Consider the following 24968-nt stretch of genomic DNA (forward strand, 5'->3'; position numbering starts at 1 on the left):
TTCTTGACACTCTTCCAAAATATACTACATAAGATGGATGATTGACACATGAAAGGTCATGGACTCTTAGCTAGATGATGACACTTGTAATCATAAAACAGACATTAAACACATGTATACAAACAAAGTCATCCATATTTTGCTTTTTCCATTTGCTATTCAAATGCTCAGACTACTCATATAATGTATTTACTTTGAAGCATAAGAGTTACATTTTAATTTCCTAATTGATTTCCCCTTGGACATGAACATGAGCAATGGTAGAAGGGAATAGCAATTTGAAAAGAAGCATTCTGTTCCACCAGGACGTCCATGAAATGGATTTCAGTTCTGCTGCTGTTACAGGTGACTCATTACTTTAGACCTGGGAGTGGTAGAAAGGTGTTGGTGTGGCCCACAAAATACATCCATTGGATCTATATGAAGACAATACTGGATGTACTTGTCCAGAGAAGTCATGAAGTGATTTTTCTGACATCTTCAGCTTCCATTCTTATTGATCCCAACAAACCATCTGCTATTAAAATTGAGGTTTATCCTATACCTTAACTAAAGACGATTTTGAGGGTTTTTTCACATGGATGATCTCTAAATGGACATACGCTCTGCCAAAAGACATATTTGGACATATTTTTCACTAATGTAAGAAATCTTTTGGGAATATTCTGATTGTATTTAAAAGTTCCATGAAGTTGTAATTTTGAACAGGAAAATTTTGGCAAAACTACAAGAATCGAGGTTTGATCTTATTCTCGCAGATGCCATTGGACCCTGTGGTGAGCTGCTTGCTGAACTAACTACGTAGAATACCTTTTGTGTACAGTCTCTGCTTCTCTCCCAGTTATACAATTAAAAAGTATATGGACGACTTCCATTCCCTCCATCCTATGTGCCTGTTATTATGTTAGAATTAAGTGATGAAATGACGTTCATGGAGAGGGTAAAAAATATCATCTATGTGCTTTATTTTGACTTTTAGTTCCAAATGTTAAATGAGAAGTGGGATTGGTTTTACAGCAAAGTACTAGGTAAGTCATGTTTTAAGTTGATATCTTGAAGTCCTAACTTACGTAGAGCTTTGAAGGCTAGTTTGTATAAAGTCAGGGAATGCAGTTTTTATAAGTGAAGTGATGAAATAAAAGTATAAAACGATCTTTCAACTTCACAAATATTATGGAAAGGCTTATATTACAGAGACAGTTTGAACCCTGTGGTCCATTATTTGTACAGGGAACTCCAAGAACTCAAAAACCACAAATCAAAGCACTGAGGATTTCTTGAAGCAATTACATTTCCATTCTTTCATTGTTGGTTTGCAATATAATTTATTTTTAAATTTTTTTCTTGGTAAAATGTTTTATTCTACCTTTGTTGTTTATTAAATGTAGGATCAAAATACTACCCATCACATACTTGATTTTTAGAAGAGTTTTAAGTTCACAGCAATATTGATTAGAGATTTCCCACATAACCCCTGATCCCACGCGTGTGTAGCATCCCCATCGTCAACATCTCCCACCAGAGTGGTACATTTGTTACAACTGATAAAATTGCATTAACACATCATTATCACCCAAAGTCCATAGTTCTTGGTGTTGTACATTCCATGAGTTTTGAAAAATTTATAATAATGTATGTCCACTATTATTATACTCTACAGAGTAGTTTCATTGCCCTACAAATCCTCTGTGCTATGCCTATTTCCTACATTTACATTTTACTATACTTTCTTTTCATCTTTATAAGAGGGCATTAGAAATTTTACTCACCATCTTGATCAAAGCAGACATCTAGATTGAAGAGTTACATATTTTTAGCACAACTGTCTATGGAGCATTGAATAATTGTTTTCTACTTGTTTATCAGTTTCCTTATTTAAAAATTAAACTGTTTTGCCATATTACCTGAAGGATTCTTTCACAATGCACAGTTACAGTGGCTAATCCCAGACTCAGGAAACTATAATTTGAGGTTTCTCATGATTACACATTTTTTTCATGAAGTGCTTGCTCTATTTTAAAGGCCTAAAATCTTGTTGAAGGATGGACATGCATACTATTACTCTATATTGTCTTATGACTGTGTCTTTCCTTAAAGACAAACTGAGCCAAAATTAAGGGTGAACACATCTATTTCCATATTTTATGAAAATTTTTCAACTGTTATTTGCAAATATTATTTACTACATAGATATTACTAATTTCTTAACACGAACCAAATGCAGCAGTTGGTACAAGCAATTGACCCATACTCTCAAAAACCGCACAGTTTACTTGGAAAATCTAGGATCAACAGAATAGTTTGCTAAATTGTAGAAACTAGACTGAGTACTATAGAGAAAGTTGTTTCCATTGGTTTGATTGTGGGGCTTAAATAATTGTTTATATTTGCATCTGTTACTTTTGCAACTTTGCAGAGTAAACAAATTCATATTTAATTCTTTAGTGACTTAGGTTTAATAAGCGTTTATGACTGTGAATGTATTGATGTGACATTGGACATAAAATTCTCTTACACTTTGTCTTTTATATATATATGTACAAACATATATATATATAAAACATATAAATTTTAAATGTATATTTGTATCATATACGTGTATATATTTCTATTATCAAACCACAGATACTTTTAAACGTTTTTGGCTGCATTATTCCAAGTTCCTTTCATGAAAGTACCTAGTATATTCACATTACAATTCTCTCATTTTCCCTACCTTTTGTTTGCTTTTTGTTCCTTCAGGAAGAACCATTACATTAGCTGATTAATGAGGAAAGCTGAGATGTGGCTCATTTGAACATTTTGGGATTTTGCATTTCCTCTCCCACCCTTACCACATTTTGAATTTGTTGGAGGACTTCACTGCAAACCTACCAAATCCCTGCCTAACATAATCTATCCCTGTTTGTTATCTTTGCTTTGCTTTGAGGATCTTCACCAGTATTCTAGCTTAAAAGGAAGACCATTATTCAATCATAGGAATGTGTACCCCAACAATATTTACAGCCAAATCCAACATTTATTTGCTGTCACTCCAGCACTTAGTTAATTCCTCATTTGAGATCCCAAGGTTTGGCATTGTAGAGAATAAAAGAGATTGCTTAGCCTATTAGAGCAGGTGAGTTCTACCATATACCAAGTCTGTACTAAATCTCAGTAAAGATCCCTTGAGCAACATGGTTCTCGACACCATAGCTGACTGACAAAATGAAGACAGAGTAAACGTACACTGCATACACAATAAGGATCATAAATCCTGTGTAGGGGAGGAGGACATTTCCTCTCCCCAAATGGGGGTTCGTCTGGCTGGAGAACGAATTAAATTCACATGAGACAGAATAGCAAGAGAAAATTAAACAAAGCTTTATGAGGAACCATGGCCCGGGGCCTTTCTTCCCAAAGGAAGAAAGGGCACCGAAGAAGTGGGGTGCACAGAGTGGTTATATAGCCCCCAAACGGGGTGTTTCACATGTGATTGAAAAGTCCCTTTTACAATAGTCACGAGGCTGCTCTGTCAGCACAGCGCTTGATGGAAATGGCAGATAGGTCTGCTGTCTCAGTGAGCGCCGCAGGGTGGCAGGTGTGTTGCCTTGGGCTGGGGGGGGGGGGGTTGGTCACAGATGAGCGGCCGCAATCGGTTCCCAGCCTAAAGAAAGATGCTTAATCTTTAAGGAATGCCAACGTTGGGAGGGGGAGGGAAGTCAGTTACAGGAGGTTACCAGACTAGCACAATAAAATGCAGATTTTAAGTCCTTGCCTTTGGTATTGATTAAGAGTTTTTGGAGAGTAGGCCATCTCCTTTCTTCTTCCTGGTACAGAGAGGGAGGCACCTTTTACAGATAGAGATTTACCTTACAAATGTAAACGTGTCCTAACAAAGGGCAAGTTCCTTTCCTCAGAGCCTCCTTGCCTGTCCCAGTTTATCAAAAGCAATGAGCCTCAAATAATCCTGATGCCAAAGAGACATATCTTGGGGTGGCCAATTCCAGGTCCCCACACCTGCATATTTACTTTTAAATTTTAATTTTAAAGACAAAATAATTTCTACCACTAGTATCTGAAAACTGAACAATGTATAAAATTGCAAAAGAGCTCTGTTAGGATATAGGATGACATTCTTTATGAAGGAAACCAATAATCTCACATGTTTTAAATTGATATCATGTCTATAAGATATAATTCAAAAACAAGCATCTTTTATTGAAATATTTAGTGACCTATTAAGGTATCCTGTTTGTCTACCATTTGATTGGAGCAACATAAACTGAGATATTATTCAAGGGTTAACTCAATATCAACTTTGATTGCAAAATATTTAACATTCACAAGGTCCCAAGTTTGAGGTAAAATTTGTAAAAGTTCTATTCAATATAACCCCATTGAGTTTTTTCCCCAGATTTATTGCTGTGTAATTTACATACAAAACTGTAAGATATTTAAAGTGAATATCATGATGATTTGATATACATATACATTATGAAGGGATTCCCTTCATGTGGTTAACACCTCCATCACCTCATATTTTTATCTTTTGTGTGTGTGTGAGTACATATAAGTTTTATTCTCAGCAAACTTCAATTATATAATACAATGTTAAACTGTAGTCATGTGTCTTATAACATTTTGGTCAACAAAAGACTACATAAATGATGGGGATCCCATAAGATTAGTACCATATAGCCTAGGTGTGTAGTAGGCTATATCATCTTGGTTTGTGTAAGCACTATCTATGATGGTGCCACAACTACAAAATTGCCTAATGACCTGTTTCTCAGAAAATATCCTTGTTGTTAAGCAATGCATGTCTGTATAGTTACCAGATTATACATTAGATCCTCACATCTTATTCATCTTATAGATGAAAGTTTGTACTCTTATACCAACCTCTCCCTATTTCCTTCATCCCCTAGCTACTGGCAACCACTTTCTCCTCTCTTTTTCTGTTTACCCTTTATTTTTTAGTTTCCACATGTAAGTGATAGTATGAAATATTTGTCTTTCTTTGCCTAACTTATTTAAATTAGCATAATGCCCTCAAGGCCCATTGATGTTGTCACCAATGTCACAATTTATTTCTTTCTCATGGCTGTATAATATTCCATTGTGTGAGTGCTTGCATGTATATATACATATATATATGCATATATATACATATGTATGATCTATTCATCATTTGACAGACAGTTTGATTTCATATGTTGGCTATTATCAACAATACTGCAATAAAAATGGGAGTGCAGATATTTCTTCGATATCCTGTTTTCATTTTCTTTGGATATATACTCAGAACTGGGATTGCTAAATCACGTGGTCGTTCTATTTTAATTTTTTGAGGAAACTCCATACTGCTTTCCATTGTGACTGTACCAATTTACATTCTTATCAACAGTACACATTCTTTCCAAACTTATCTTTTGTCTTTTTGATGATAGCCTTTCTAACAGGTGTGAGGTGATATCTCATTGTGGTTTTCATTTGTATTTCTCTGATTATTAGTGACGCTGAGCCTCTTTTCATGTACCTGTTGGCCATTTGTATGTCTTCTTTGGAAAATGTCTACTACGATCTTCTGCCCATTTGTTTAATCAGGTTGTTTGGTTTTTATTGCTATTGAGTTGTGTGAGTTCTTTATATCTTTTTGATATTAACCACTTACGATATGTGATTTCCAAATATTTTCTGCCATTCTGTAATTTGTCTATTAATTTTGTGGATGGTTTTCTTTATTGTACAGAAACACTTAATTTGAGGTAGTCCCATTTGTTATTTTAACTTTTGTTCCCTGTGCTTTTGGCATCTTACTTAAAAAAAAATCATTGCCAAGACCAATGTCAAGGATTGTTTTCTTTCTGATAGTTCATTGTTAGCACATAAATATGCAACTGATTTTTGTATATTGATTATATATTCTGGAAATTTACTGATTTTTTAAATTAATTCTAACAGGTTTTTGGTGGAGTATTTATGAGTTTCTATGTATAACATCGTGTCACCTGTAAATGGAGACCATTTTACTTCTTATTTTCCAATTTATTTTATTTCCTTACCTAAGTGCTCTGGCTAGGGTTCCAAATAGTATGTTAAATGAAAGTGGAGAGGGTGGGCATCCTTGTCTTGTTCCTGATCTTAGAGGAGAAGCTTTCAGCTTTTCACCATTGAGAATGATGTTAACTGTGGGCTTGTCATAAAAATCCTTTATTATGTTGAGGCACATTCCCTCTTTATGTTCATCAGGAATATTGGCTTATAATTTTCTTTTCTTGTACTATCTTTGTCTGGTTTTGGTTTCAGGGCAATATTGGCTTCATAATGTAATTTCATCAACCCTTGCCCAGATTCCACAGAAAATTAGATAAAGTTCCTTTAAAGTGGGCAACTACTTAATGAGTCTGCTAAGTCTGTACAGGGTCCAATTGCATAAATTTCCTGCATGGCATGTCACCCATCATGATAGCTCTGATTTGTTTCAGACCTAAGTTCAAATCAAAATATACCTTGCAGGTGCTAAATTAGTGCAGAGTGTTTTCTGATTGACAATAACTTTGGCATCAGCATTGGGATCAGAATGAAATATATTACAGAAGTGCAATATAAAGTTTGATATTATAATCTTATTGTGGGTAGCTACCGAAATCATCAAATTTTGCCTTGTCATTACTCCTTTTCTTTACAGCATTCCTGAGAGCACTGTACGCACTGCAGGTGTTATCAGAAAGGAGTCAAATTTTAACAGTAAAGTTAAGCAGGAATTGATAACAATCTGAAAGACATCATGCAGTTTCGGCTTGCCATGTAATCCAGGTCTCCCTTACTTCCCCTAAATTTTGGAATAGACCTAGTCAGTGTACTTTACATGGGGCTATTCAGAGATTGGATAGCCAGGGCTCATCAACCTGCCTCTATGTATCCAAGCCATCCATGATGATTCAGAAAAAGAGAAACCCACATTCCCTGGTGGACTGGGCCCTATAAAAGTGAAGGAGGAAGACAAATACAAAAGCAAGGAGATGGGTCTACCCTTAAGGTGATCCTACCCTTTAGAAAGTGTGAGCCAAAAAGGATGCTGCTTCTAATCCATCAGAATAATAGCTCCTTCCAATTGAGGAAGGAGTTGGAGAGATAAAGAGTCAACTAGAAGCAAGCTTAGTATGAGAAAGTGTCAGATGCCGCCCTCACCATAGAACATGGTAGTAAATTATTTTCCAATATACAGAATACATCTGCAGCCTTTGGGTATTTGTGAACTACTTTTTAGTTTCTCAACTGATATAGTTTCTGATTATCACCCATGCTATTTTTTGCATAGAATATGAAGTTAAGTTTCACATAGCAGGTAGATGTTAACCACTTATAAATTATAATACAATTTATGTGGATTATTAAGGAATTCCAAAATTAGCATCTATTTTGGTCCTGGGCATGGAAATTGCTTGACTATAGGTCCCCTATTAATCAATGCTGTCAATGCTTTCTAGTGTATTATTGAAGTGTTAAAAGACAGTTGAATAAAGTTTAGCATCATCACAATTTTGGAGTTTTTCCAAGAGCTATATTGTTATCTATGAAGTGTCAACAGGCTCTTCTTTTCTACATGTAAAGAATTTCCAAAACTAGAAGTAGTAATAATACTCTAGATTCATGGGAAAAAATTACCTCTTCTAATTTTTCATGAAAGTAAGGAAAATAATTAGTAGTCTAAAGAAGTTGAATGTATTTACTAAGAGAAAATTATATATATTAATAAATTTATTAACAAGCAAAATTATTTCTCATAAGTATTTCATTTCATAGATTAACGTTTTTGTAAATCAAAGATATAAAACTCTAATAAAATAACTTATGGAACAAGTGGATATAAGTAAAGTCCTGTAACACTTAAAAATATATAGGTTAATATTACATTGGAAGATGAGAGCAATTATAATTAATAGATAAAATAAATATGTGAATCACAGTAATTTTCTACTTTTTTATTCTAGAATTATAACGACTGCCTAAAAATTTCTTAAATATTTCCTGATGGGTAATCTCATTTGTATAACCTGTACGTGTGAAACATCATGATGGCATTCATACTGGATTGAATATGAAAATAAGCACAAAAAATGTGGGTATTCCTATTATATTAGTGTTTTAGCAGTACTTATTTTTAGCATCTCTTGTCCTTATTACTTGTCTGTCTAAAGAAACAATTTTATCTAGATTATCTCTTAATTTTTTTAGAATCCAAACCTGCTATAATTTTGAAGCATGACTCAGGGAACACAGTATTTTCTTTACCCTAACAGGTTACATGGAGATTTGATAGCAAGAAACCAGATAGCGTAGTATCAAATACTCAGTTGTATAAGTGGATCTTTCAGAAAAACATTCTTGGTATTACTCTGGAAAACAAAAACTGAAAACATGAGCAAGAGCTGAGCAGAGTAATAGTATTTCAACAGGAAAAATCTTATTGAACATTTATTATTGAAAAACTCAAAAATAAAATTTAACTTCCTTATATTTATTTTCTAATCCTGGGGGAAAATAATAAGATATAACAGTTAGCATTTTATCATACACAACCTCCTTCCTTATGACCAGAATCAAATGATCTTTATTTCAGATGCAATTACTTTTCATGGAGAATTTTTCAATAACTAACTGGAATTTTGCTCTATTTCCTAGTTCTCCAACTTTATTTTTATCCTCTCCTCTTCTGTATGAGCATTCAGTGCCACTAAGAAATTAAAGCCCCTCTTTTATTACCAGTGACTCAACATTTTCTATAGGAAAATATCCATGATCTTTTTCATGAAGTGATAAAATATTTCATAAAAATATGTATTCTTTCCTTCCTCTGATTTCAGAGCCACTCCAGTCACATTTCTGCTGCCTTGACACCCGACGTTTTAAACTCAGTCAGTGACTTCACTATTTTTTTTTTTTTTTTTTTACTTTTTATTAATGTTATGATGGATTACAAGCTTGTGAAATTTCAGTTGTACATTTTTGTTAGTCATGTTGTGGGTACACCACTTCCCCCTCCGTACCCTCCCACCACCCCCCCTTTTCCCTGGTAACCACCGATCAGATCTCCTTCTCAATATACTAATTTCCACCTATGAGTGGAGTCATATAGAGTTCGTCTTTCTCTGACTGACTTATTTCGCTTAACATAATACCCTCGAGGTCCATCCACATTGTTGTGAATGGGCCAATTTCGTCTTTTTTTATGGCTGAGTAGTATTCCATTGTGTATATATACCACATCTTCTTTATCCAATCATCAGTTTCTGGGCATGTAGGCTGGTTCCACGTCTTGGCTATTGTAAATAATGCTGCAATGAACATAGGGGTGCAACGGACTCTTGAGATATCTGATATCAGGTTCTTAGGATAGATACCCAGTAATGGGATGGCTGGGTCATAGGGTATTTCTATTTTTAACTTTTTGAGAAATCTCCATACTGTTTTCCATAGTGGCTGTACCAGTTTGCATTCCCACCAACAGTGTATGAGGGTTCCTCTTTCTCCACAACCTCTCCAACATTTGTCGTTCTTGGTTTTGGATGTTTTTGCCAATCTAACAGGTGTAAGGTGATATCTTAGTGTAGTTTTGATTTGCATTTCCCTGATGATTAGCGATGATGAACATCTTTTCATGTGTCTATTGGCCATATTCATATCTTCTTTTGAGAAATGTCTGTTCATGTCCTCTGCCCATTTTTTGATTGGGTTGTTTGTTTTTTTGTTGTTAAGCAGTGTGAGTTCTTTGTATATTATGGAGATTAACCCTTTGTCGGATAAGTGGCTTGTGAATATTTTTTCCCAATTAGTGAGCTGTTTTTTTGTTTCAATTCTGTTTTCCCTTGCCTTGAAGAAGCTCTTTAGTCTGATGAAGTCCCATTTGTTTATTCTTTCTATTGTTTCCCTCAACTGAGGAGTTACAGTGTCCGAAAAGATTCTTTTGAAACTGATGTCAAAGACTGTACTGTCTATATTCTCTTCCAAAAGACTTAATGTCTCAGGCCTAATCTTTAGGTCTTTGATCCATTTTGAGTTTATTTTGGTGTGTGGTGAAAAAGAATGGTCGATTTTCAATCTTTTGCATGTGGCTGTCCAGTTTTCCCAGCACCATTTGTTGAAGAGACTTTCTTTTCTCCATTGTAGGCCCTCTGCTCCTTTGTCGAAGATTAGCTGTCCATAGATGTGTGGTTTTATCTCTGGGATTTCAATTCTGTTCCATTGATCTGTGGACCTGTTTTTGTACCAGTACCATGCTGTTTTGATCACTGTAGCTTTGTAGTATGTTTTGAAATCGGGGATTGTGATTCCGCTGGCTTTGTTTTTCTTGCTCAGGATTGCTTTAGCAATTCTTGGTCTTTTGTTCCCCCATATGAATTTTAGGATTGTATGTTCAATTTCTGTGAAGAATGTTCTTGGGATTCTGATTGGGATAGCATTGAATCTGTATATTGCTTTAGGTAGTATGGACATTTTAACTATGTTTATTCTTCCAATCCACGTGCAAGGAATGTTTTTCCATCTCTTTATGTCATCGCCTATTTCTTTCAAGAAAGTCTTGTAGTTTTCATTGTATAGATCCTTCACTTCCTTGGTTAAGTTTATCCCAAGGTATTTTATTCTTATCGTTGCGATTGTGAATGGGATAGAGTTCTTGAGTTCTTTTTCTGTTAGTTTATTGTTAGTGTATAGAAATGCTACTGATTTATGCACGTTAATTTTATACCCTGCTACTTTGCTGTAGTTGTTGATTATTTCTAATAGTTTTTCTGTGGATTCTTTGGGGTTTTCTATATATAAGATCATGTCGTCTGCAAACAACGAGAGTTTTACTTCTTCGTTACCTATTTGGATTCCTTTTATTTCTTTTTCCTGCCGAATTGCTCTGGCCAGCACCTCCAGTACTATGTTGAATAGGAGTGGTGAAAGTGGGCACCCTTGTCTTGTTCCTGTCCTCAGAGGGATGGCTTTCAGCTTTTGTCCATTGAGTATGATGTTGGCTGTGGGTCTATCATATATGGCCTTTATTATGTTGAGGTACTTTCCTTCTATACCCATTTTACTGAGGGTTTTTATCATAAATGGGTGTTGGATCTTGTCGAATGCTTTCTCTGCGTCTATTGAGATGATCATGTGGTTTTTGTTTTTCATTTTGTTGATGTAGTGTATCACGTTGATTGACTTGCGGATGTTGAACCATCCCTGTGTCCCTGGTATAAATCCCACTTGATCATGGTGTATAATCTTTTTGATGTATTGCTGTAATCGGTTTGCCAAAATTTTGTTGAGGATTTTTGCATCTATGTTCATCAGTGATATCGGCCTGTAGTTCTCCTTCTTTGTGTTGTCCTTGTCAGGTTTGAGGATCAGAGTGATGTTGGCTTCATAGAATGTGTTAGGGAGTTCTCCATCTTTCTCAATTTTCTGGAACAGTTTGAGGAGAATAGGTATTAAGTCTTCTTTGAATGTTTGGTAGAATTCTCCAGAGAAGCCGTCTGGTCCTGGACTCTTGTTTTTGGGGAGGTTTTTGATTACCGTTTCTATTTCCTTACTTGTGATTGGTCTATTCAGATTCTCCATTTCTTCCTGATTCAGTTTGGGGAGATTGTAGGAGTCTAGGAATTTGTCCATTTCTTCCAAGTTGTTCAATTTGTTGGCATATAGTTTTTCATAGTATTCTCTTATGATCTCTTGTATTTCATTGGTATCTGTTGTGATTTCTCCTCTGTCATTCCTGATTTTATTAATTTGCGCTTTCTCTCTTCTTTTCTTGGTGAGTCTGGCTAGGGGTTTGTCAATTTTGTTAATTCTTTCGAAGAACCAACTCTTTGTTTCATTGATCCTTTCTATTGTCTTTTTTGTTTCAATATCGTTTATTTCTGCTCTTATTTTTATTATTTCCCTCCTTCTACTGACTCTGGGCTTTGTTCTTCTTTTTCTAGTTCCGTTAGGTGTCGTTTGAGGTTGCTTACGTGAGCTTTTTCTTGTTTAGTGAGATGAGCCTGTATTGCGATGAATTTCCCTCTTAGGACTGCTTTTGCTGCATCCCAAATGATTTGGTATGTCGTGTTCTCATTTTCGTTAGTCTCCAGATAATATTTGATTTCTTCTTTAATTTCTTCAATGATCCATTGTTTGTTGAGAAGCGTGTTGTTTAGTCTCCACATTTTTGCACCTTTCTCTGCTTTTTTCTTGTAGTTGATTTCTAGTTTAATAGCATTATGATCAGAAAAGATGCTTGATATTATTTCAACTCTCTTGTATTTATTGATGTTTGCTTTGGTTCCCAAAATATGGTCAATCCTTGAGAATGTTCCATGTGCACTTGAGAAGAATGTGTAACCTGCTGTTTTTGGATGAAGTGTTCTATATATATCTATTAAGTCCATCTGGTCTAATTTTTCATTTAATTCTATTATTTCCTTGTTGATTTTCTGTCTGGATGTTCTGTCCATTGGTGTTAATGGTGTGTTGAGGTCCCCTACTATTATTGTATTGTTGTTGATGTCTTCTTTTAGTTCTATTAAGAGTTGCTTTACAAATTTTGGTGCTCCTGTGTTGGGTGCGTATATATTTATAAGTGTTATGTCTTCTTGGTGGAGAGTCCCTTTTATCATTATATACTGTCCCTCTTTATCTTTCTTTATCTGTTTTGCTTTGAAATCTACCTTGTCTGATATTAGTATAGCGACACCTGCTTTCTTTTGTTCGTTATTAGCTTGGAGTATTGTTCTCCATCCCTTCACTCTGAGTCTGTGTTTGTCTTTGGGGCTGAGGTGTGTTTCCTGGAGGCAGCATATTGTTGGATCTTGTTCTTTGATCCATCCTGCCACTCTGTGTCTTTTGATTGGGGAGTTCAATCCATTTACATTTAGAGTGATTATTGAGACGTGGGGGCCTACCACTCCCATTTTGTGTCTTGTTTTCCGGTTTTCTTCAGTTTCCTTTGTTTCTCGTCCCATGGTTTAATCTGTTCTGATGTAGAGCTGCTACTCTCTGTTGTTGTCCTTCTACTTATCTCCTCTGCTCTTGGTTTTGTAGCCCCTTTCCTTTTTTGGATTTTTCAGGAATGAGGGTTTTCCTGAGGATTTCCTGAAGAGGAGGTTTTGTGGCAATGAACTCCCTTAATTTTTGTTTATCTGGGAAAGTTTTTATTTCTCCATCGTATTTGAAGGATATTTTCACTGGGTAGAGAATTCTCGGCTGTAGATTTTTGTCCTTCAGATTTTTGAATATATCATTCCACTCTCTTCTAGCCTGTAAGGTTTCTGCTTAGAAATCTGCTGATAGCCTGATGGGGGTTCCTTTATAGGTTAGTTTCTTTTGCCTGGCTGTCCTTAGTATTTTCTCCTTGTCGTTGACTTTTGCTAGCTTCACTACTATATGGCGTGGAGTTGGTCTTCTTGCATTGATAAAGTTTGGAGATCTATTGGCTTCTGTCACCTGAAGATCCATCTCCCTCACCAGATTTGGGAAGTTCTCAGCCATTATTTCTTTGAATAGGTTTTCTGCCCCTTTCTCCTTCTCTTCTCCCTCTGGTATACCTATAATCCTTACGTTGCATCTCCTAATTGTGTCTGATAATTCTCGGAGAGTTTCTTCATTTCTTTTAAGTCTTGCTTCTCTCTCCTCCTCTGCCTGCAACAATTCTATATTGCCATCTTCCAAATTGCTAATTCTTTCCTCCATATTATCGGCCCTACTGTTCAGAGCATCTAGATTTTTCTTAATCTCCTCTATTGTGTTCTTCATTTCCAATATTTCTGTTTGGTTCTTCTTTATCGTATCAAACTCTTTTGTGACATAGCTCCTGAACTCGTTGAGTTGTCGGTCAGAATTCTCTCTTAACTCATTGAGAATCTTAATGATGGCTGTTTTGAAGTCATCGTCATTTAGGTTATATATCTCATTTTCTTTGGGATTGTTTTCTGTGTATTTGTTGCTTTCTTTCTGTTCTGGAGATTTAATGTATTTTTTCATATTGCTTGATGTTGTTGATTTGTGCCTCCGCATGGAGATAGAGTTTAGCTGCTCCTTTCACTTGTTTCAGCTGCTGCGGTGGGAGGAGCAGCTGTTTATATTTCACCAACCAGGAACCCTGTCCGTAGTTGCTAACTGGGCCTGTGCCCCTCTTCGTAGCCACAGTGGCCCTTTGGATTCCCTCCTCTGCCGTGGGGGCCGTCACAGGGGGGCTTCAGGCTGCAGATGCCTACTGTTGGAGCCCACCTAGATGTGCTCTCTCCTTGGGGTCTGCAACGGTGTTATGGGCTTTTCCAGTGGCCAGGGGTGGGATCACTTATATTTGTCGCTCCGTTGCTGTCGGCACACACAAAATCTCACTTGTTCTCTATGGGTCGCAGGAGAGCTATTGGCATCTTCTACAGTCTGTGGTTAGTACACCTAGCTATGCTGCTTTTGCCCTGGGGTCTTCCAGCCTTGTGGCTGGCGGCTGGGTGCCTTCTACTGGTGCTGTGCAGAGGCTTTCCCTAAGGCTGCTGTGAGCCTGTAGGGTTTCCCCCTAGGCTACTAAGCTGGGTCTCTGGAACTCTCTCCAGCCCCAGTCCTCTCTGAGATCTCCGGCAATCCCTAGCCCCACGGGGCGGGCAACGGCAGCTGGGGGTCGCCCCGCCCTCTGGGATTCTCTCCGGGCCTCTCCCAGAGCCGTGAATGCTCAGCGTGGCCCCTCTGCTAACGGCAGACAGAGAGTTTTGTCTGCTGCCCGGGCGGAGCTCCGGCGCTTCCCCTCCGGGTCGCAGAACCGGCCTTTGAAAATTCCCCCGGCCCCGGTCCTCTCCGAGATCTCCGGCAATCCCTAGTCCCACGGGGCGGGCAACGGCAGCTGGGAGATCTCCGTGCCCTCCGTGTCTCTCTCTGGGACCCTCCGGGCGCCCCGAGCACCAGGCTGGGTCTCCCCGCCAATGGCGGGGAGAGACTCTCCCCGCGGGCTCAGGTGTGCAACTCCAAAGTTTCCCTCTGCGTTTAGGAGTAATTGCAGGGGGTTTAGGTAGGGTTCTGGTCACCTGTTTCCACCGTCGCTCCTCTGTTGTGTTCTCGCTCCTGCCCTAGATGTGTGTGGATCCTCTGGGGGCGTCCGTTGGAAGAAAGCCGCTTGCGGGTACTAGGCTGCCCGTCGGGGTCGGAGAGTTTTCACCTATTTCCACATCCTCCCGGAGGAAAGTCCATCTGCCTTCCGATGTATAGTCGCGTGGGTGTCTCAGACGTCCTGAGATGCTGTCTGGATATCCTTTGTCAAGCGATAAGTGTCCAAATAATTGTAGACTCGATGGGCGACTTCACTATTTTTTTAAGAGAATATGTTCTTTTGTCGTTTCTCGGCAAAGCCCCAGTACATACTTGTATATCATAATTGTAGGTCATTCTAGTGCTTCTCTATGGGATGCTGCCATAGAATGGCCTGATGAGTGGTGTGTAGGTCTGCGCCCAGGATCTGAATCAGAGCGCCCCAAGCCACAGAAGCAGAGCACACAAACTTCACTCAGCCATGGGCCAGCCCCAAGAAAATATATTCTAACACGCCATCTCCTCTTCTTTTTTTTGCACATGCCATTTCTTTTACCCAGAATGTTTTCTTTCAACTGGTCCACCCAGGAATCTTGTATTCAGTTTTCAAGTGATGAGTATCACACCAATCTTTATGTACCTCTTCAGCAAACTTAAGTGCTTCTTGATCTGAGACCTAATTTTAACGTGGTTTCATTAGTATAATAATATGTTGTTTAGAATACACTGCCTCTTTCAGTGCCTTGTATTGTCCAAATCTCATTTTATTTCTAAGAATTAAAATTAATAATTTGCTGAAATTCACTCAAACCTAGGTCATCCCAAAACTGAAGCCCTTATAACTCATGGTGGAACCACAGCGTCTATGAGATGATCTACCATAGGATCCCTATGGTGGTCATTTCTTTGTCTGCGGATCAACCTGATAACATTGTTCACATGAAGGCCAAGGGAGCAGCTGTTAGACTGGACTTGAACACAATGTCAAGTACAGATTTTCTCAATGCCTGGAACACAGTCATTAATGACTCTCCATGAGTATCACGATTTTTTTAATAGTTAGTATTTATAGATAGGTTCTTTTGTCAACAGTAACTATGAGTTGCATCCCATATTTAAGAGACTAATTTTGAAATTATTAACATGATTTTACCAATCTTTAACCTGTTTTTATTTCCAACCAGGTATTTATTTTGAAGTTTCATTTTAACCCCATTGATTTAATGGGTAATCAGATACTGTAAGAAATTTTTATACAAATAAATGCAAAACTTATATATGTAATTGCAAAAAGGACATATTTTTAAAAATATGATAGCACCCATAGAATGAAAAAAATGAGGTATTTGAAGTTATATAAAATATTTCAATTCAGTACCCCAAATTTTTGAAACTATTAATCTGTTTTTGCTCAAAAATTGATTTTTGTCATTATTATTTTAACATATTTTATAATGATATGTGATTTACATAACATAAAATTAAATGTTTAAAGTATAAAAATCAAATATATGTAATACATTACAAAGTTATGGACCCATCATCATAATCTAAATTTAGGACATTTTCATCAGCCCAAAAAGAAATCGTAAATGCCTTAGAAGTCATTCTCCATTGCCCCTGCCTTAGGCACCATTAAACTACTTTCTGTCTCTGTAAATTACCAAGTTCTGGACATTTTATACAAATGGAATTATGCAATCTGTGGTCTTTCAAAGCTGGCTTCTTTCACTTTACATGTTCTTGACTTTCATCCACGTGGCAGTTTTGTATTGCTAAATAATATTCTATGGTATGGATATGCTACCTTTATTTGTCTGTTTATTAGTCCATTAATATTTTTGTTATTTCTGCATTTGGCTTTTCTGAACATTTCTATACACGTTTTTGTGTGAACATATGTTTTCATTTCTCTGGGGTAGATATCTAGGAGCAGAATTGCTGGAATATATGGTAACTCTATGAAGAACTGCCAAATCTATGTCAAAGAAGTTTCACTATTTCACATTTTCACAGGCTATGTATGAGAAATCCAAGCTCTCCACATCATAGCCAACACTTATTATTCTCTTTCATTTTTATTATAGCAATCCTAGTGAGTATGAAATGGTCTATTCTTGTGGTCTGGATTTGCAGTTCTGTTAGAGCCACAGTTGCTGAGCATCTTTTCATATGCTTATTGGCCATTCATATATCCTTTGGAGAGCAATGTCTATTTGAATGCTTTGACATTTTTTAAATTTGGGTATTTGTCTTCTTATTATTAAATATAGAGAATTCTTTATGTATTATGGATACAAGTACATTATCAGATTATGATTTGTTAAAATCTTCTTCCATTCTGTGTGGGTTGATTTTTCACTTTCTTGATTGTGTATTTTTAAGCACAAAAGTTTTTAAATATGATAGGATACTAAATTTTTCCATATTACAGAGGAAAATAACATGGTGGAATTTGTAGTGCCTAGCAAAGAAACCATTAATCAGCACTTATTATGACTATCAGCATTATTATTGTATTAGGAGGGTATCACCTAAGGAATACTTGAAAAATATGTTATCAAGGAGAAAATGATAGAACAATTGATTGACGAAAATACTTTTAAAATAAGCAAGAAAGAATAGAAAAAGAAACAAAAAGCAGGTTGAGAAAATAGAAAAGAAAATGTAGAATAAGATGGCGGATGAAAATGTAAATATGCCAGTACTTACATACATCAAAACAGACTAAATCATTTAAAGACAAAGATTGTCAGACTGCATTTTAGAAACTACATATACATGCAAGACGTGCTTAAATAGAAGAGTAGAAGAAAACTGTAAGTACAAAAGTTGGAAAAGATCTATTTCAAGGGAACCATAGAGTTATGTTGTACCTATAGTAATACCAGACAGAGTAGTCCAGAATTACTAGTAAAATAAAGGTAAATATTTCATCGTAATACATAGATTAAACCTTCAAAACAGGGGTCGGCCTGGTGGTGCAGCGGTTAAGTTAGCATGTCCCCCTTCTCAGTGGCCCGGGTTCACTGGTTCAGATCCCGGGTGTGGACATGGCACCACTTGGCAAGCCATGCTGTGGTGGGGGTCCCACATATAAAGTAGAGGAAGAAGGGCACAGATGTTAGCTCAGGCCCAGTCTTCCTCAGCAAAAAGAGGAGGATTGGTAGCAGATGTTGGCTCAGGGCTAATCTTCCTCAAAACAAACAGAAAAAAGAATTCCTCATTTGAGATCCAGGGTTTGGCATCTAGAACATAAAATAAATTTTCTTATCAGAGCAAGTGTGTTCTGCCACACACCAAGCCTGTACAAAATCTCAGCAAACATCCCTTGGAGAACATGGTTCTAGACATCATAGATACCTGTCAAATTGATCAAAGAGAAAATGCATGCTGTATATACATTAAAGACCATAAATTCTGCATATCTAATAAAGATCGAATAATTTATACCACTTGGATCTGAAAACTTCCCATAGTTGAAAATTACAAAATAATTCTGTTAGTATATAGAATGATATTCTTTATGAGCAAGAGAAAGAATGTTTTAAATTGCTATCATAACTTTAAGACATAAATAGAAAGGAAGCATCCTTAATGAACTATTAAATGATCTATTAAGAGCTCCTTTTTATCTTCCATTAGATTGACAGCAACATAAAACTGAGATCTTATTCAAGGACTAACATAATATCTCTTTTGATTGCAAATTACTCAGGCTCATAGGAAAACTTTCACAAGGGTAAAGGCTGAAGTAAGATAAGTGAAAGTTCTGTTCGATCTAAACCCATTCTTGAAAGATGCCCTCTTTCACATTAAGGGAAGGTGGCAATGTCAATAGGAGTGAAAAAAGAGGAGGAAGGGGAAGAAGCGAAGAGAAAGATGAATAGCAGTGTAGTGTTAATAATTAGTAACAGCAGCTCTTTTTATTAAGTTGCAGAAACAAGACTAGAATCCAAGTCAATGATTACGAAACCTGTCTTTATTCTTTATTATAGAAAGCAAATTGTTCCCCAAACAACTTGCTTTCCAATAAGTATTAGGATCACAGGTAATTTCTGCACTTTCTTTTTAAGAAATAAGACTTTTGACAAATTGCAACAAGATTCTTAAAAATGCTTGTAACCTTTGACTTCTTAGTAAACTCATATGAAACTATGCAGTGAAAAACAATCAAGATGTGCAAAAATGCATAAAAATTCACACTGAGGATATGCCTGGATGGAGAGTAGTGGGGGAATCCTAATTCCTTTTTGATTCTTTTTCATAGTTTTCTAAATATTCTTTCAGTGACCGTGTGTTATTTTTATAAGGATGTCACAGAGTGAGGAAGACCAGTCCAATTCAGTGATAAAGCTACAAAGAGAGGCTGTGTTATTGGAGTTCTGTAGGGAACCATCTTCCAGGGCATGGTTGAAGAAAGCTGTTAGCAGAGAGCTAATGATAAATAACATTGAACGGAGGTAACTATGAATGTTGCTACAGGTTATTGGACTTCCACAGATTACCAGGATGCAAAATGTTATCAAAGGAAAGGACAGTGACTTTCATATGAAACTAATGTCACCAGAGTAGAACTTTACTTCTGCAGAATTCTCTGGACAAGGTAGAGTCTGCCAGGTAAAGTTTGAAAATTTATTCCTCTTTTCTTTATTCTGTAAAAAACAGCTTTGAAAAGAAGCTTTACAACAGCAATTATGATGAGAAAGTATACTTTTTATATTGGAATGATTAAGTCATTATTTTCCAGAGAGTAGAGAACAAATAAATGAATTTAGAATAAACAAATGACTTTAAAATAGAAAGACTGAAAAAAATTGAATATCCAGTTTGACTAGATTTGCAGGAAACTTTCAGCTGCTCTACATTTCCTTTGCTTTTGTTTTTCTAGTGAGAGAGTACATTGAGCAATGAGGAATTATTCTACTATAGATAGCAATATTCCTTTTTTAATTGACAAAGATCCAGGAGTACAAGTCAGAATAATTCCAAATTAATTCCAGACAAACACAGATTCACCAGGAGCTTTAGATAGTTTGACCTGAGCTCCTCAAGGGATGACTAGCTCTCTGCTGCAGGACGCCTGCTGTACCTCTCCCTCTGTGGGGCAGCTGCTCCCGGGTGGACTCAGGGAGGCGATGATGAAGGCCCCTCACAGCTAATTACACATAACACATTCTGCTGGAATATCAATTATAAAATATGATTTCAGGGAAAAGATGTCAGACACATTTAAGCCATAAATATGGTCACTCAAATAAGTAACTAGACAAGTATATTTCTGGATAACAAACAAAGATCTTAGGGCTACTTCATGGAAATTCCAAATAGTATTACCAGACTCATGAATGATAGTGATCCCTGACTTCCAGCCTATAAAGACTGGTTTAGGGAGAGAGCTTGGGAAATTCTGACAAAGGTAAAGTCAAGTATAAATTATTATAGAAGTGAGAGAAAAATAAAAATAAAGTCATCCTAATCACAATGAACTTTTTCTTAGTGCTCCTAGCCAGAGAAATAAAAAATTCATGACCAAACAAAAGTAATTCTACATAAAAACTGCCTGGAATAAACATAAATATTTTAGTAGAACTAAAACAATAAAGAGTCAAGAGTGAGTTAAGATCCTGCTGTGTAGCCTCCTTCTAGGAATCTATATAAGTGTAGGCCTACTTCATTTTACTTTGATCACTTCATTGCACATCACAGATATTGCCTTTTTTTCATTAAGGTATCACTAGTCTATAACATTACAGAAATTTCAGGTGTACATCATTATATTTTGACTTCTTTGTAGACTGCATCATACTCATTACCAAGGTCTGGTTGTCATCCAACACTGTACACATGTGCCCCTTTACCCCTTTTACCTTCCCCCAACTCTTACCCCTCTGGTAACCACTAATCTGTTCTCTGTATCTATGTGTTTCTTTGTTATCTTTGACATATGACTAAAATAATATGGTATTTGGGTTTCTGTTTCTGACTTATTTTGCTTAAAGGTAGAAATAATTAAGCATAGTGAGGGAGGCATATTGAAAGGTGAGATAAGCCGAAACCTAGGCCTCTTGAACCAAAGAGTTAAGCAAGCTGTAAATTCAAAGGAAAAGTTCTTGAAAGAAATTAAAAATGCTATTCCAGTGAACACATGAATGATAAAAAAGCACAAGACACATATTACTGATACAGAGAAAGTTTTACTGGTGTGGATAGAAAATCAAACCAGCTACAACATTCCCTTAAACCAAAACCTAATCCAGAGCAAAGTCCTGACTCTCTTCAAGTCTATGAAGGCTGAGAGAGGTGAGGAAGCTGCAGAAGGAAAGTTTGAAGCGAGCAGAGATTTGTTCATAAGGTTTAAGGAAAGAAGCCCCCTCCATAACATAAAAGTGCAAGGTGAAGCAACAATTGCTGATGTAGAAGCTGCAGCTAATTATCCAGAAGATCTAGCTAAGATAATTAATGAAGGTACATAGACTAAATAGCAGATTTTCAATGTAGTTGACACAGCCCTATATTGGAAGAAGATATCATCTAGGACTTTCATAAGTAGAGAGAAGTCAAGACCTGGCTTCAAAGCTTCAAAGGACAGGCTGACCCTCTTGTTAGGGGCTAATGCATCTGGTGACTTTAATTTGAAGTCAATGTTCATTTACCAATTTGAAAATCTTAGGGCCCTTAAGAATTCTGGTAAAGCTCCCCTGCCTCTGCTGTATAAACTTAACAAAGCCTGGACGACAGCACATCTATTTGCAACATGGTTTACAGAATATTTTAAGCCTGCTTTTGAGACCTACTCAGAAAAAAAGATTCCCTTCAAAATATTACTGCTCATTGACAATTCACCTGGTACCCAAAAGATCTGATGGGGATGTACAACGAGGTTAATGTTGTTTTCATGCCTGCTAACACAACATCAATTCTTAAGTCCATGGATCAAGGATTTATTTAGACTTTCAAGTATTATTATTTAATAATAAATAATAAATAGTTAAGCTCACCTATTCTGCTTCAGCAACCCAGGGTCTGCCAGTTCAGATCTTGGTTGTGGGTCCATGCACCGCTTGTCAGGCCATGCTGTAGCATTCATCCCACATATAAAGTAGAGGAAGATGAGCATGGGTTTCAGCTCAGGGCCAGTATTCCTTGGTAAAGCAAAAAAGAGGAGGATTGACAACAGATGTTAGCTCAGTGCTAATTTTCCTGAAAAAAAAAAATGCATTTCATAAGGCTGTAGCTGCCATAGATAGTGATTCCTCTGATGGATATGGGCAAAGTAAATTGAAAACCTTCTGGAAAGGATTCATCATTCTAGATGCCACTAAGAACCTTTGTGATTCATGGGAAGAGTTCAAAATACCAAAATTAACAGGAGTTTGGAAGAAGCTGATTCCAGCCTTCATGGGTGACTCTGATGGGTTCAAGTCTTCAGTGGAGGAAGTAACTGCAGATGCAGTGGAAGTAGCAAGAGAACTAGAATTAGAATAGGAGCCTGAAGATGTGGTTGAATTGCTGCATTCTCACGATAAAACTTAATGGATAAGGAGTTGCTTCTGAAGGACAAGCAAAATCAGTGGTTTCTTGAGATGGAATCTACTCCCCATGAAGATGCTGTGAACTATGTTGAAATGACAACAGAGGATTTAGAGTATTACATAAGCTTAGTTGATAAAGCTGTGACATGGTTTGAAAGGACTGACTCCAGTTTTTAAAGAAGTTCTACTGTGAGTAAAGTGCTATCAAACAGCATCACATGGTCTAGAGAAATCACTTGTGAAAGGAATACTCAATCGATACAGCAAACCTCACTGTTGTCTTATTTTATGAAATTGCCACAGCCACACCATCCTTCATCAACTGCCACCTTGATCAGTCAGAAGCCATCAACATTGAGGCAAGGCCCACCAACAGCAAAAATATTATGAGCTGCTGAAGCCTCAGAGGTTGGTTAGCAATTTTTTTAGCAATAAAGTATTTTTTAATTAAGGAATGTACATTTTTAAGATATACTGCCATTGCACAGTTAATATGTTGCAATATATTTAAACACAACTTTTATATGCTCTAGGAAACAAAAAAATTTGTGTGACTCCCTTTAATGTAATACTCTCTTTATTGCAGTGGTCTGAAACTGAGCCTGCCACATCTCTAAGATATGCCTGTATAATGTTATAAATAAGAGTATGGGTATAATAGTGTCTAAGAGTATTTCCTTCTCAATACAGAGTACTGGCTCTATTTAATTTCTTGCTTATATACACAAACACACAGACACACACACACATATTTGCAGAAGTATATATAATAAAGGGAATCAATTTTATATCAATTGTATACTAGCAAAGGAAATTAGGGATTAGGTCTGTTATAAAGAGCTACTAATGTAAAAGAAATGGAAGTTCCTCACAAAATTAAAAATGAATCTGTTTGGTCTAACAATTCCATTTTTGGGTATATATTCAAAAGAATTTATATTAGGATCTAGATGACATATTTGCACACCTATCTTCATAGCAAGATTATTCACAAGAGCCAAAACATGGAAGCAAACCAAGTGTCCATTGATAGACGAATTAATAAACCAAATGTGGTATTTACACCCAATGGAATATTATTCAACCTTAAAATTGAAGGAAATTCTAACACATGCTACAACATGGCCGAACCTTAAGGACATTATGCTTGGTGAAATCGGCAACTCACAAAAAGACAAATACTGTTATATGAGCTATCTAGATTAGTCAAATTCTTGGAAACAAAAAGTAGAATGATGGTTGCCAGGACTAGTGAAGGGAGAAATGCAGAGTTATTGTATCATGGATATGGTCCCAGTTTTCCATGATGAAAAATTTCTGGAGATTGGTTACACAACAAAACGAATATATTTAACACTACTGAACTGTACACTTGGGATTTGTTAAGGTGGTAAATTTTATGTTAGGTGTATTTTACCACAACTGAAAAAAAAAATGCACTACGCTAATAACTCCTGATAATAGAGAATTTTCTCTCTTTTTTTGTTTGCAGTAATCCTTTCAATAGTGTTTTCTATGTGATGGCTCTTTTATGATGGAGCAAACACTTTCTCCACAGGAAACTGAAGATTTTTCCCAGAGCTCTGGATAAAACAGTGTTGTGGTGTTTACTCTGGGGTCAATGGTCAGAAATATGACAGAAGAAAGGGCCAATGTGATTGTACCAACCCTTGCCCAGAGTCCGCAAAAGGTTAGATCAGGTATCTTAAAGTGGACAACTACTTAATGTGTCTGTTAAATTTTGAAAACACTATGATTACAGAAATTTGCTACACGAAAGGTAAACTACAGTGTATTATGGTAGATCCAACTTATCTCAGGTATTAGTTTAATAACCAAAATATACACAACAGGTTCTAAAGTAGTACAAGGGTGTCTTTAACTGACAATAACATTGGCAGTATCTTTGTCATCAAAAAGAAATATATTTAAGAAATGTAGCGTGAACTTTTGGTAGTATGATATTTCAGGCAGGTACAGATTTAATCAAATGCTACCCTCTCATTTGCTCCTTTTCCTTGCAGGATTCTTGAGGGCACTGTACACACTACAGATGTTCTCAGAAAGGAGACAAATTTGAACAGTAACATTAAGCAGGAGTTGATTACATTAAGCAGGTCTGAAAGGCATCTTGAAATTTAGGTTTGCCAGGTAATCAGGCCTGTTTTACTTCACCTTAATTTTGGAACAGGTCTGTTCAACGTACTTTTCAGGATGCTATTCTCAAAAAAGGAGAGCCAGGGCTCACCAAACTGCATTCAGGTAACTATGTAGCCACTATGACTTAGGGAAAGAAAAAGAATGGCCTAAAAAAGGAGAAAACATTGCCCTTGTGAACTGGCCTGGGCCATGCTAAAGTCCTAAAGTATGAAGCAGAAAAAAATAAGACAAATGGTGGAGGTA

At 36.6% G+C, this 24968-nt stretch overlaps 1 pseudogene; it reads left to right on the top strand.

Moving 5' to 3' along the window:
* Positions 1-312: 312 nt before the first annotated feature.
* Positions 313-24598, top strand: LOC106847105 (UDP-glucuronosyltransferase 2B31-like; annotated as a pseudogene).
* The last annotated feature ends 370 nt before the right edge of the window (positions 24599-24968 follow it).

The sequence above is a fragment of the Equus asinus genome, chromosome 3, assembly GCF_041296235.1.
Source record: "Equus asinus isolate D_3611 breed Donkey chromosome 3, EquAss-T2T_v2, whole genome shotgun sequence".
Taxonomy (NCBI): Eukaryota; Metazoa; Chordata; class Mammalia; order Perissodactyla; family Equidae; genus Equus; species Equus asinus.